Source organism: Barbus barbus, assembly GCF_936440315.1.
Source record: "Barbus barbus genome assembly, chromosome: 34".
Taxonomy (NCBI): domain Eukaryota; kingdom Metazoa; phylum Chordata; class Actinopteri; order Cypriniformes; family Cyprinidae; genus Barbus; species Barbus barbus.
This window is the reverse complement of record NC_136762.1, coordinates 21,600,950-21,615,301: the sequence shown is the minus strand read 5'-3', so window position 1 is coordinate 21,615,301 and position 14,352 is coordinate 21,600,950.

The following is a 14,352-nucleotide window of genomic DNA, read 5'->3' as shown; positions in this document are numbered from 1 at the left end:
TAATGCTTTGCATCACATGAATACATTACATTAAAAAAAATTAAATACATAAGTTATTTTGTAATATTGTAATATTTCACAATATTTCTATTTTTTTTTTTATGCAGCCTCAGTGAGCATAATGGGCTTCTTTAAAAAAAAAAAAAAAAAATATATATATATATTATATATATAAGAAAGAAATTACCAACCCCAAATTTTTGAATAGTTTTATGCTTCACTGCATTTTACTGTTTTTATTTAGCACGTTTTTTTTTTTTTTATTAGGGTCATCTTTGGGTCACAACCTCCCGGCTGAGAAAATGAGATTGTGTTGTTAATTCAGAATAATTTTTGAGCAAAACGCTCAAGAAAGCTCATCCTCCCAGTACATCCTTCTGTCCTATTCTTCCATAAGCCCTCTAAGCGAGACCTCTCGCTCACATCCATCAGGCCGCATACGGAGCCTGTAGCCCCTGCTGGAGATGAACAATAGATGGGGAAAGTGTTAGCGTGGCGTGCTTGCAGGCTGCTGCCAGGCTGTTAAGCGGCGGACTGAAAGCACACCTGTGGAGAGAGGGGGGCTAATCGGATTTCCCTCTCGGTGTTACGGCCGCTCACCGCTTTTCATATGTTTTATATTTATGGAGCGTTGCAGCCTAGCCAGCGCCCCTCTCCAAACCTCTACGCTCTGATTAGATCCTGGATGATGACTGTGGCCCGGAGCTGCAGTGATCAATCCTAATTTGCCAGTGGAATTAGATTAATATATAAAAGATACAGTGCGCTGACCTGGCGGTTGAAAGGACGTCTCACTGTCACGGGTCTGTAATGAATCCCTAAAGAAAGAAAGAGACAGACAAGACAATCTCGGTCTTGTTTTTGCCGGAGTGGTTGAACAACCATGCTCTTTATGGCGGTAATGATAGTTGTTATTAAATCGAGAACGTGCTCGACTGCCAATCATCCTGGGCAGCACTTAATACCGTAATCTGTTTGGTTTAGATTGTGATGTCATAGCTGGGCCATTGAAAGACATTAGCCCGTTCCATTGAACAGCTTCACTGCGGACTCATTCGATTTTCAGACATGTGGAACGTCATACTTTGTCATATCTTGTTATTGTTTGGCTTTTTGAAATCTTATTTTAGTTACAGCAGATGCCCAGCATAAAAGGATGAAAGCAGCATATGTGCTTTCTGTCTTTGGCATCCTTATTATATCCCATAATTTAATTCCAAGACAATTATCTTGCTGAGCATTTTTACAAAGACAGCAAACGTCATGCTCCCAGTCAGTGTTTTAAAAATGTCCTTTAAATGTAGTCACCGTCTTGTCATATTCATTCACTTTTATAGAATTTCCTTTGACTGAGATGACTTAAAATTTTAATTCAGCAAAATAACATTTGTCACATGATTAATCACATTCAAAATAAAAGTTTTTGCATACATGATATGCGTGCATACTGTGTATATTTATTATGTATGTATAAATACACATGCATGTATATATTTAAGAAAAAAATGTTATATTAAATATATTTATATATAATGTAAATTATATGAATATAAATATATACAAATATTTTCTAAATATATACTGTATGTGTGTGTCTTTTATATATACATAATAAATAAACACAGTCCACACACATATATTATGTACACAAAAACTTTTATTTTGGCTGCAATTAATCACAATTAATCGTTGCCCAGCACTAATTTTTTTTTTAAATTTCTAGATTATCTTTATCCTGCATTCATGATGGTGTTGATGGATTTGGCCCACCTAAAGCGGAGTTGTATTTGAGGATGAGTGTATCTGTGGTTAGACTGAAATGGGGGAAATGGCAGACAGCACCCTTGAGGAAGATGAGTGTACAGAGGCCTTTACTGTTTCTCCTATTTCTGGTGTTCCATCTGAGCTGCTGCAGTAATAGTTTCATAGAGAAGGTATAAGGCTCTTACTTTATCAAGCTCAGCAAACATTCATCAGTTGGCCGTTGTGTGCGCAAGATTTTGTGTATTTGCATATCTATCCAAGGATAGTTTTTACATTTTGGTGCAATACTTGGATCCCCTGTCAGTTAAGCTGTGAGAAGCTTTACTTTTCAAGATAATCATAAACGAATAGGAAATATTGTATAAAAATTGTTTGCATTTGATCAAAAGTGACATTTATAATGTTACAAAAGATTTACATTTCGAATAAATGTTTTGGTTTTGAACTTATTCATCAATGAAGGATGAAAAATATTCAAATATTTTTAATGATTCATTGGATGTCGCTTAATATTGCTTAATATAAAATACAAAAATATTAAGCATTTTTTTTATGCACTGATAAGAATTGTTTCTTGAAAATCAGCTTATCAGAATGATTTTGTGACAGTGAAGACTGGAGTAATGGCTAAACATAAAGTATATTCAAATAGAAAACTGTTATTTAAAATTATAATGTTTCAATATTGTCACGGTGCACACAACGGGGAGTAACAAGGAACACGAGACAAGGATGAAACTCAAATTAACAGTCTTTAAAAAATCCAAACAAGGCAGGGCAAGGCAAGGTAGACACAGACAGGAACACCAGGGAGTAACGAGTAGACCAGACGAAAACTAACTGAACAGACAGGACTGAAACACAGGATAATACTAGATAATTAATCAAATACAGCTGGACAAGAATTAACTAATAATCACACTTAACAAGGACCGGAAACAAACCAAATAAGGACACAAGAGGGAAACACAACACACGACAGAGGACTGACAAATATAGCCTATAACTCTTTTACTGGATTTTGTTCAAATAAAGGCAAGCTTGGTGTGACTTCTTTCAAAAACGTTTTAATAATCTTATCAACCATGTGCTTACCAACCAAAACTTATATGCCATGTGCTCTAGTTAGTAGTAACACAAAAACATATCAGGTGATCGCATATAAATTTATATTTACGTTCAAACTATGGCTCAAATTAACAACAAGATGCTAGACCGCATTGTCACACATAACACATCCTCGTGTTGCATTAAAAAAAAATCTCTGGAGATCCCTGAATGCAGTAAAATGTTGTTTTTTCTCTTTGTAGAAAAAAAGTAGACATGAAAATACAGGTGTACAGACTCAATTTTCAGCTTGCCTTTTCATTACTTGGGGAAACCTGACACTGGGTAGTATATCAAACTGTCACTGTGAGGCGTCTGTTTGCCTGTCTGCTTTCAGGGCAGATGCAGTTGAGACAATTTGGGGCAGAGCTCCCGGCCCGTATTTTATCATTGTGATGAAAGAGAGCAGAAAACTGGCACTGTGCTGCTGTCATTGAATGCCCCAAACACGCTTGTATTCTCATGAAAATACCACCCGCTATTACCCCAAAACTTCTGCAAAACAAGTTCTGCTCATTTAGGAGTAGTTTACCTCCGATAACTTACTCAGATTGCCTGGTAGTGTTTATCACGTACTGTTAGGTTAAATTGAAATAAATTCCTATCAGAACTTTGAGAACTATTATTATTATTATTATTATTATTATTATTATTATTATTATTATTATTATTATAATACTTAAATGATCTACAACTGCTGCTACTAATGTATTCATAATACTGGTGGTAATAAATAATAATATATTTGTAGCATTATTATTATTATTATTATTATTTGTATTTAATGTATTTTAGTACTACTACCACTGAATGCTACTACTACTACTACTAATAATAATAATAATAATATTAGTAGTAGTAGTAGTAGTAGTAATACTTTTATTATTTTTATTATTTTGTTGTTAATATTATTAGTGAATAAGAATAATCTAATAATACTAGTAACTACTAATAATATTCATGTCATAACTGTAAGCATGTTTAATGAAAATATCAAATATCATTATTATTATTATTAATATTATCATTATTATTATTACCAACACTACTATTGCTAATATTAATATAATTTATATTATTCATAATGCATAATGATATATAATAATTATTTATAATATTAATATCTGTAATATATTATATAATTTTTCTTCCTTCCTACCTTTCATTTTCTTTTTCTTTATTTTTTTTTCAAGGTGGCCAGCACTGGCAGCGAGTGCCCCCTCAAAAAAATATAGCATGACACCCCTGGCTATATCAAAGTAGTATTCTGTTCAAACTGTGTGTGCGTGTAAATGTGTGTGGGTGCATGCAGTGGTTGAAAAGATCTCCATAAAGAGCTTTCTGGCTAGCAGGGTTTGAAATTGTCGCCCAGTGGTTGGGGTAAGCCGCGTAGAGATTTGATGTTTTATCCCCTCCTTAAATCAGACCGAATCCTGTCGAGTGTCGAGGGGGAGGATGTTTGCTCACATGGTTCAGATTTTAGTGCAATCATGTGTCATTCAGGATGCAGGCTGGGGAATTCATTTATATACATATTGTTATACTGACAGTACATGAAACGGCATTCATAACCTGTTTTATTTACATAATGTTCAGTAGTCTGTTGCACTCAAAATACATCACAAGAAGGTGATTTCATCCATTGAAATGAATGGATAGCTAGCTGGGCGTGGCCTCTGTGATAGAGGCCTTGATGATGTCATCAGAAAAGGAAAGTCATTTCGGAGACAAAGCAAGGTTTTACATTTTGATGAAAGATACTTTTAAATAATGTGCAGTGCTGAATTATTCACAATAAGACCAGTAATTTGTTTTAAGAAAGATGTTGGATAATCCATGCAAATTGAACCAGTCACAAACATTAGCATTCATACTAAGTTGACTTTAGATGTATTTAACGCTTAGTCTGGTGAGCAGACCGTCTTTAGCTGACTGCTTGACAGATCTGGGTTTCAGCATCACTGACTACAAAGAATTACTCAGCAAAGTTAATTCACAGAAAGCTAAATTATGGCCCTCTTTCCAGGGATTCATTCCAATCAGCTTTCTGTCGGAAAACAGACAGACATTTGGAAGTCACAAGAGTTATTTTTGCATAACGAGGTCAGTGTTATTAATGATAATCTAAATAAAGCTATTCGGTTGGATTTTATTTATTTGCTATTTTTTGCATTGTATGCCAGACTCCCTTGAGATTGTCTTGATGCCCTTAAGAGGTTGAAAATAGTACTTACTGAGAGATGCTTAACTGTGAATTAATAAAACAGCTGTCATATGCTGAAATGAAGTGCCAAAAAAGAAAAAAACATACTATATTTTGTAGTTTATAAATACACAAGTTGGAGAGACCCATATAATCACTCTGGTAGACCACTGGGTGACCACTTTTTATATATAAGCTAATATAATATATTTATATATACATAAATTATATATTTATATATTTACGCACACACACACCACACCTTATATAAATATAAAATATATTCAGATACACTATATACAAACAAATGTTTTGAAGTACTTCAATGAATTACAGCATAATATTAGCCTTATTATTAGTGCTGTCAAATGATTAATCATGATTAACTGCATCCAAAATAAAAGTTTTTGTTTGCATAATATATGTATGTGTACTGTGTATATATAAATACACACACATATACAGTAAATATTTATGTCTATATTTATATTCATGCAATTTATATTGTAAATAAATATATTTAATATATAAAAAGAACAAGCATAATTTGAATCTGAAATGTATGCATGTGTGTGTGTATTTATATAAACAAAATAAATATACACCGTACATATACAGTACATACATTAAACAAAAACTGTTATTTTGGGTGTAATTAATCGCGATTAATCGTTTGACAGCACTAGTTATTAATTTATTTATGGCACTACTTGTTATAATGTCATAGGAAAAATAAATTAACTGTTATTCATAATTATTTAATAATTCATAATTGAAAATATTCCTTGCATTACAGAGGGCATTTTATGTTTTGCAAGCAATAATCGTGCAGTACATCTCTTTGGTTTTGTCATGGCCGTTTGCGTTATGCGTTACGGCAGGTCTGTCCTTATGTCCTCCTCATCATCTACTTCCTGTCACACACACATAACCACAACCACTCAGCCCTCCAGCTGCCAGCGATGCACTGAAAAAACACATGATGCCACACTGCAAAAAAAATAATAATAATAGCGCACAGCACGAGACAACCCAGCCTTGGCTTGCCATGCAGGAAGACACAAAGGCATTTGATGGTCCCATCACTGCCAGATCATTTCCACCTCAAGGAAGGAGTGAAGTATTTTTAAACCACACTAGTGTGAAGCAAAAAAATATTCAGCGCTGTTTCCCTTTTGCGTAAAACACTTCTTTCGTCGTCCTGTACAAGATCTGCCGTGAGTGAACATGAGAAGGAAGCGACAGAGAAATAGAGAAGGTGAGCGAGCTTGTCTGCTTTAGTGATTTTTCTGAGAATAGTGGAGTGGGGCGGCAGTGCGACGGCCACGGTTCTTTCTCATGGCTCCGGCTGTGTTAAGTCAACACATTTGGAGTTTAGGGATTCTGGGCTTAGTGCTGAGGGATTATAAGCAGTTGATTATTGCTTAAGCGAGTATTAAGATTGCTCTCAACCCTTCCGGGGTTATAAATCAAGCCAAGCCTGGCCATAGGGGCGTAATGAGCAGTAATCGCTCGCTAATGAGCCGGAGTGGCACAGAACACCCACCTGTCCCTGCAACCACTGCAACAATGTCATTCATTTTCTTTGCTTCGGTTGTGGTGCACGCTCAGACAGGCATCACTTGTGTATGATTGCTCATACCTTCAACTTCCTTTCTTATGCTGCAGACATGAAGGATATTCACCTGGCAGACAATAAAACAGGCTAAAATCCCATAGGTTTACTCTGAAGGAAGAGCCGAGCCGTATCTAGAGACTTTTGTATGGACTACTTGAAACGCCATTTACATGTAAAAAAAATAAAATAAAAAAATTGACATAGATATTTAAAACTGTTGGTAACACTCTACTGTATTTTGTAGCATATACTATGGTAATAACAGAAAAGTATGCATAATTGCATGCAGTAACCCTAAACCAAATCCTAATTCTAACCCTAACACTTTAGTAAGTACATGTTGTTACTACTGTATTACATATTACTCAGTACATAAATGTATAATTACACATTAATAACAGCACCGTAAAATGTATTTTAACTATATATTTCATGTTTAAAATGATAGTTAAATATAACAATAAAATACATTAAATAATGCCCATAATTAATTTCTTAATTGCATACAATTGCATAAAAAAATAAATATATATAACAAGTTGGTATTTCCTACGGTCATAGATACGATCCGTGATGTTCGAGCATATATAATATATATATATATAAATAAAATTTAAAATTGACATTATTTTCCATAGTTCATTTTTGAATAACAATTGCAAAAAAAAAAAACAACACAAAAAAAGCCTTGTTAATTTATCATTCATTTGTTATTTATTGATACATTTAATTACATTTTCAAAAATTTATTTTTTAAAGACAGACATGTGTTGGTCAATTTGAAAAGTCATTGAAAAGATTTGTCGCTACTACCGTTTCATCGCGACTTTAAAATAAAATAAAGAAATCAATTCTCAATTGTATTAAAGTTCGACTCTTAGTCCAGCATACCTAGCAACCACCCAGAACAACTTAGCATCTGAATTACAATGCTGCCAGCACAAGAATACCATTGAAATGGAAAGGAACGCTGGCACCCACTAGGGATGGGCGATATCTTATCGTTTGCGATATACCGTTGAAAATTCTCCTCACGATAAAAATTTGTCTCCTCACGATAATAACGATAAGTCTAGTTGATGACGTAGTTTTGTGCGCGCCCGATTCACTGTTCACGTGCGGAGTGAAAACAAGCATGGCGGAAGGCGGACGTGAGGCTGACAGTGCGTTCACACCGGACGCGACTTGCGCGAATAAATCACGCTATTCGCGCGTAGTTGGACGCGTGAACATTTTGGGTTTACTCGCTTCATTCGCGCGTGAAATTCACTGCACAACAGACGCGAATTCGCGTCATGGGCGGGGCTTCTGCCAGGCGCACATGTATGACTGCCACAGAGAGCATATGTATAGAATTTCGCTCTAAACGCTCAAATCGCGCTGCGTCATTCGCGCGAATTGCGCGGCAGGATGTCTATTCGCGTCTTTGCATTGACTTAAATATGCCATTTCTGAGATATGAATTAATTTCTAAATTAAAATGAATTAATTTCTAAAATGTTATGATATGGAAAGCCTGAAACAGATCACAGCAGTATAGCCATACACAGGCTTTCAGTCATCAGCAACGTGGTAAACGTGTGCCAGTAGCCTATGCATATGATTTAATATGAAGCGTCCGTAACGCATTATTATGGTTGATAAGAGCAATTAATGGAGATGAGCTGTTGATCATAATTAGCATGGCCATAAGTTGGCTGTGTACAAAAAGTTTCTATAAATATATATATATATATATATATATATATATATATATATATATATATATATATATATATATATATATATATACTATCGTCATTTGTATCGTTATCGCAATAAATACCTGAAATTATCGTGATAAATTTTTTAGGCCATATCGCCCATCCCTAGCACCCACCCAGCCCTTTATTCACGGTGGGTTTTTGAACAGAACCCTTTGCGTTTCCTTCAGAAAATGTAAAAATGCAATTTAGTTTTTCCAGACCTAAGGTTGATTTCATCTCCTCACACTCTCATAGTCCTTATTTATTTTGCCCCTAATTCACTTCTTGGCTCATTGACTCTTCAAGGATCCAGTCAAGATGATATATTTCCTACAGTCATAGACGCGATCCGTGATGTTCTCTGATGTTCGAGCATCTCTCAGGTTGTTTTAACACACACACACATACACACACACACACACACTATACGTAACCCCACACATTAGCCAATTCTCTCCGTTTCCACTGACATCCCCTTTCACTGGAGTTTTTATGACTTTGTTACCTCATGAAAATGGTTTAGAGTTTTTCACTGTTGTGTTATTAATGGATTAACAGCTTTTTTGATGATCGCTCTGATACAGCGACATTCAGACATTTTCGTAGCTCATGGTCAAGGTCAGGGAGGTGTGTTTGCACAGAAAGCGAATATATTCATTTAAATTCACAACCCCATTTCAGAAAGCTGGTTATTTACAGACGCAAACTTAGTGTCCCGTCGCCCTGAAACCTTGCGATTTGCAAATGGAAGATTCCTGGGCTACCTTGAAGCTTTTAAATGCTAGCGGGGTTCCCTTTTTGACCCCAGAAGGAGACGGTCTCTTACGCACACGCATGCACACATCAATAACAGCCAACCAATAAACTTCTCACTCTCGCCCGTTGAAAGCAAACCTTTCTGTTGACCCAGCAGGCTTTTGAGCACAGGACAGGCATGTGAATGAAGCTCCGCAAAAGGAGTGAGGGGTGCTCGCCTGCAGCTTTGAGCACACTTTAAAACCCGCAGGGACACAATTGTGAACCTACTCGCTGGCTCCAACACCGCTATTGTTCGCCAGTAAGTGATGTTAGGAGGACCTCAAAAACTGAACGCGGGTTGTAAACAAGCTTGTTAACTTGCACTAGCATGAAGGATCTCTGTGCAACGTCGGTTTAGGGCTTGATTTATTCTCTTTATAGTTTGTGAAATGCCAATACATGAATTTCCAAGGTAAGCTTTGATAAGAACATCCTCGCACTTGTTTTTCTTCCAACTTTACAATTCCGAAGATCCTCTTGAGGTGCCACTAACTTTAGAATTAGATATTTTTCTTCTCCCCAAAATGGTTTCTTCAAACATTCCATCTGTCTGCCATTGGTTATACAAACAGATAGTCCCGCCCCAAACTCATTACATTGCTTGAGCCAATTTGGCTTTGCTGGACTTGTTTTGTAACATGTAAATGATTAAATGCTCTTCAGGAAGCTTTTGATCTTTTGGTCTTTTTTTTTTTTTTTTTAGAATCTGAATTAATTCTGAACTCTAGCTCATGACTGTTGTCATGTGGTTATTGACCCCCTGAGTAACACTGGTTGATTTCATATAAGCCTCTTAAATTTCAGCAGGACATGCTGCATCTATTTTCATTTCATTTTCCCCAGGTGGAATTTCTTGATCGATCTGACCCCTGCAGCGTTAGGATGTGCCATTGGGTCAGCTGTGTGCAGACCAGCTGGCTCTCTCTGACTGATGTTTCTCACTCTGTGATAGATGAAGTCCACTAAAACCGCAGAAGACCATTTTTTTTAAAGAGATACTTGCCCTCAAGTTATTCCAGACCTGTAAAAAAAGTTTCTTATGCTAAACACAAAAGAAGATATATTGAAGAATGTTGGTAACCAAATAGTTGCTGGTCACCATTGACTTAAAAAAATTATTAAATTTAACTTTTGAACATTTACACTTAAGTTTATGGACTAATTCTCGCTATTAGCTAGTTGCTCATTAGTCTGCCTATTATTAACATATTGGCTGGTTATTAGTACTTATAAAGCACATATTCTGCATGACCGTATTCGACATCCCTAATCCAACTTTACTAGCTGTTAATAAGCAGCAAATTAGGAATTTGAGGTAAAAGCTGTAGTTAATGGTTTGTTAATAGCGATAATTGGACCTTAAAATAAAGGGTGACCATAAAGCTCCTTGCTTACACTTCATTAAAAGTCTGGGGTCAGTATTATTTATTTATTTTATTTTAATATTTATGAAATTCATTAAAAGCGACAATATAGAATGTTATATGCAAACATGTTAAGCTGCCACAACTGTTTTCAACATTGATAATATTAAGAAAAGTTTCTTGAACAGCAAAAACTTCATCCGTTCCTTTATTCATTAATTTATTCATTCAGGAGTCTGTCTTGTCCCATGTGTCATAAATCAGATGCAAAATAATCCTGTTTGCTAGTTTGCCAGCTGTGCCAAACAAGTCCGGAAATGTTCTTTTTTGTGTCTATGTTGTGGTTCAGCAAACCATATTGATTGGCGTAATGGTCTGAAAGGTTTCTATATAATATGCAGCGCCATTTAATCACCAAAAACAATTGAGCTGCGCGAGTATTAAGAATGTTGACAAATCAAGGCGCTAACAGTTCAACAGATAAATGACCACGCTGGCATTCAGAACTCAATAGCTTCACTTTCACACTGTCACACACACTAATTGTAGCAAGAATAGACCGAAACCATTTGCATATAGATGGCACCCTTTCATCTCAGCCGTAGTAGGAGGGCTGCATAAGCCACCAGTCTGGGACATGGAGCTCGAATAATACCCCAGCAGGCCTGGGACTTTGCACCGTCCCGCCTGCTCCCTGTAGGGACTCTATACTCTGAGTCTTGGGCTCTTTCATGTTAAACTGGTTAGTGCATATTTAAAAAAATTGAGAGAAGTAAATGTCACGCCATTAGTATTAATTTCCTTTTTACTAATAAGCCATAAACCATTTTAGGATAATACCATTTCCTTTGAAAGCTATGAAAATTTCCATTACAGTGTCATTTCCAATAGGATCTGGCTAATAAACGGTCTACAGCTCTTTTATATCATTGTCTTTAAGCTATATTACGCGTTTTATTTAACATTATTTTCTATGGTAGGAAAACACTTAACGAGAAATTTTGCGCATTCCGTTCATATTCTGCAGTTCTGTACCACGGATTTGCGGGTCTTGTCTTTTTCTCCTACAGATGACTTGCAGGACCCTGTTTGTTATTGTACTAAATTAGTTTTAATCGTTTAACCACCGCGGCGTCGATTCGTGTCGAATGCAAGTGACGTAGCTGGTAGAGGAAAGTGCAAGCGGCGATTGCAATTTAGTTTCTTTTTTCTCGTCTTCACCACCTGGCTACTGTTGTAAAATGTTGAGCGATTCAAACCAAAAATAATCAATAAATAGAACAAAATAAAAAAATAAAGACTGCAAGTAACGTCACTCGTGGAAGCGCAAATGTCAGACCCTTCTCGTCATTTCTACCACATCTCAAAGGACTTATAATGTTTCTATGATGGAAATGACATTTTTATATAAACATTTTTGTATAAAATCGTCAACTACTTTATTCTGCCAAGGCTTATTTCATAACTAGCATTTTATGTACCCTCCATGCAAACTACTAAATATTCCATATGATATTCCATATTATATATTTTTGCATCCCTTCAAATTTACAGTTTGAAATTTATACACTAAAAATATTTTCCTCCAAATTCAAGTGTGTGTATCCCATTCTTAGTCAATGTATTTAGTTTACAATTGCAGACTGCCTTCTTGTTAAGGCTGATTAAATAGATTTAATGAATAGAATTCATAGATTCATTTCTACCATATCTCAAATGGTATATTGTGTAGTGTAATGTGGTGGAAATAACTGACATTTTAAACATTTTTGCTCTTGCTTAGTCATTTTATGTATCCAAAATACACACTATTAAATAATTTCTAAATTGTAGCATAGTTTAATGAAGTTACAGGATTATTTAGAAATGATGCACAAAAATATTCTGTTCACATCTCTCTCACAGATTTAATGTGTTCTTATTGTTAAAGAAAAAAAGTTGAAATCTGTTAATAAAATCCAACCTTTGGGACCTAAAAGTTCAACAAAGTCGAAGAAACACCCATAAATCAAAGTACCTTGGTATTACCAACATAATCTTTCTCATATTAGAAGTCTAACTTCTGTCTGGCATAAAACGCCCACATTTAACACTCATTCATCAATTCCCATTGGATAAAATCAAGTCTCTCACTGCAATTTCTTTATAAATATGCTTTAAAGGATTACAGCAGAAAAATGAATGTTTAATGCAATTTCATGTTGACTGTAATGGCATTTAACCAAGACTCTACTCTCTCCATAGCAGATGTTCAAACATGCATTGTTTTTCTGATCCATATGTTGAGGTGTCAAAACGTCACCTAATTCCCTGATCAGAAACGACCCATACCGTATTGTTGTTTTATTTCACATTCTCTTTTTATACTTTTTTGGCTCCAAACCAGGATACAAGAATACTTTTTGAATACAGACTGATCGATAGTATTGAATGTATAAGGAAACTGATACCTGAGCAGCAGATTGTTTTGTGGATATGCTATTTGCTACTTTCCCCAGAGTGCTTTGCTGCAGCTGTGTTTAAAATGAAGGGAAATCAAAGGAAACAAAGCAAAACCTGAACAAGAGGGTGCATTTTCGATAAAAACAATTCAATAACATTTCATTAAACCCATGAATACTTCAGAATAGCGAATTATTTGTTCAATTGCTGCTTACTAAATAAAGCTGCCAAGATCAATATATAAGACTGGCAGTTTTAACAATGTACATAAATTTCTAAAAAAAGCAAATTGATCAGTGAATGAGTTCAGAGAACTGGGCCACAGGCTAATAAGCTGGACTATTGATTGCTTTATGTGTAGCCCCGCCTACTGCTCCACCAAACTACATATTAGACATCAAACATGTTTTGATTGGCTGTTGTTGTGCCACATTGTTCTGCATTTTCACTTTCAGTGTGCATCTGATCAGAACACATACATTTAATGTACATCAGTAAGATTACTACTTTAATTCAGAAAGGAAAGAAAAAGAAAATTATAAAATATATATTACAAAATATTTATATTTTAAATAGATGCTTTTGTGCTTTTTATTCAAAGAAATTATTCTTAAGCAATAAAAATGTGTTTAATTGTGATTTAAATAAATGTAGCCTTGATTTCTTTCAAAAACGTTGAGGCAAAAATACCAAAAAGTATGGGGTCAGTTTTTTTTTTTACAGTACAGTGTTCAGTAGATTAACCGTAAACGTAACAAAAAAGTAATATACTGTTTTCTGATTCATCTCTTATATATATTTTGTCCTTTTAACATTCTGAGCACCAGTTCAGCAAATCCAAGGACTGAAATTGGGCTTTTCATCAACTTTTTATTTTTTTTTAAGTCATATCTTGTTTTTTTGCCCACCACAGGGCTCTAGGGATTAGATGGGGGCCGACGTCTCTGACTTTTCTTTTTTTTTTTTTTCTTCCAGATTATTCATACAGCTTAACACACTATCATAGAAAAACACACAGAAAGCAAAAATAGTTTTGCTCTTGAAGTTCTTCACAGAGAGCCGTCAGTCAAACGCCATCTTCCCTTTCACAGATATGTATTTGCACTAGACGTCAGCTGTCAAAGCGTAAGTGACGGCTGTTGCTTCGCTGAAAAGACGGAAAGCGTTCCCATGGCCCCAAAGGTACACCATTGTACACGCGAGACCTCGGATATTCAGAAGCACGGCATATGTGCAGAATCTCCACACTACGTGGCGATTTCATTGAACTGAGACTTTTGGAAATTAAGAAAATGCACTTTAACAAAAGCC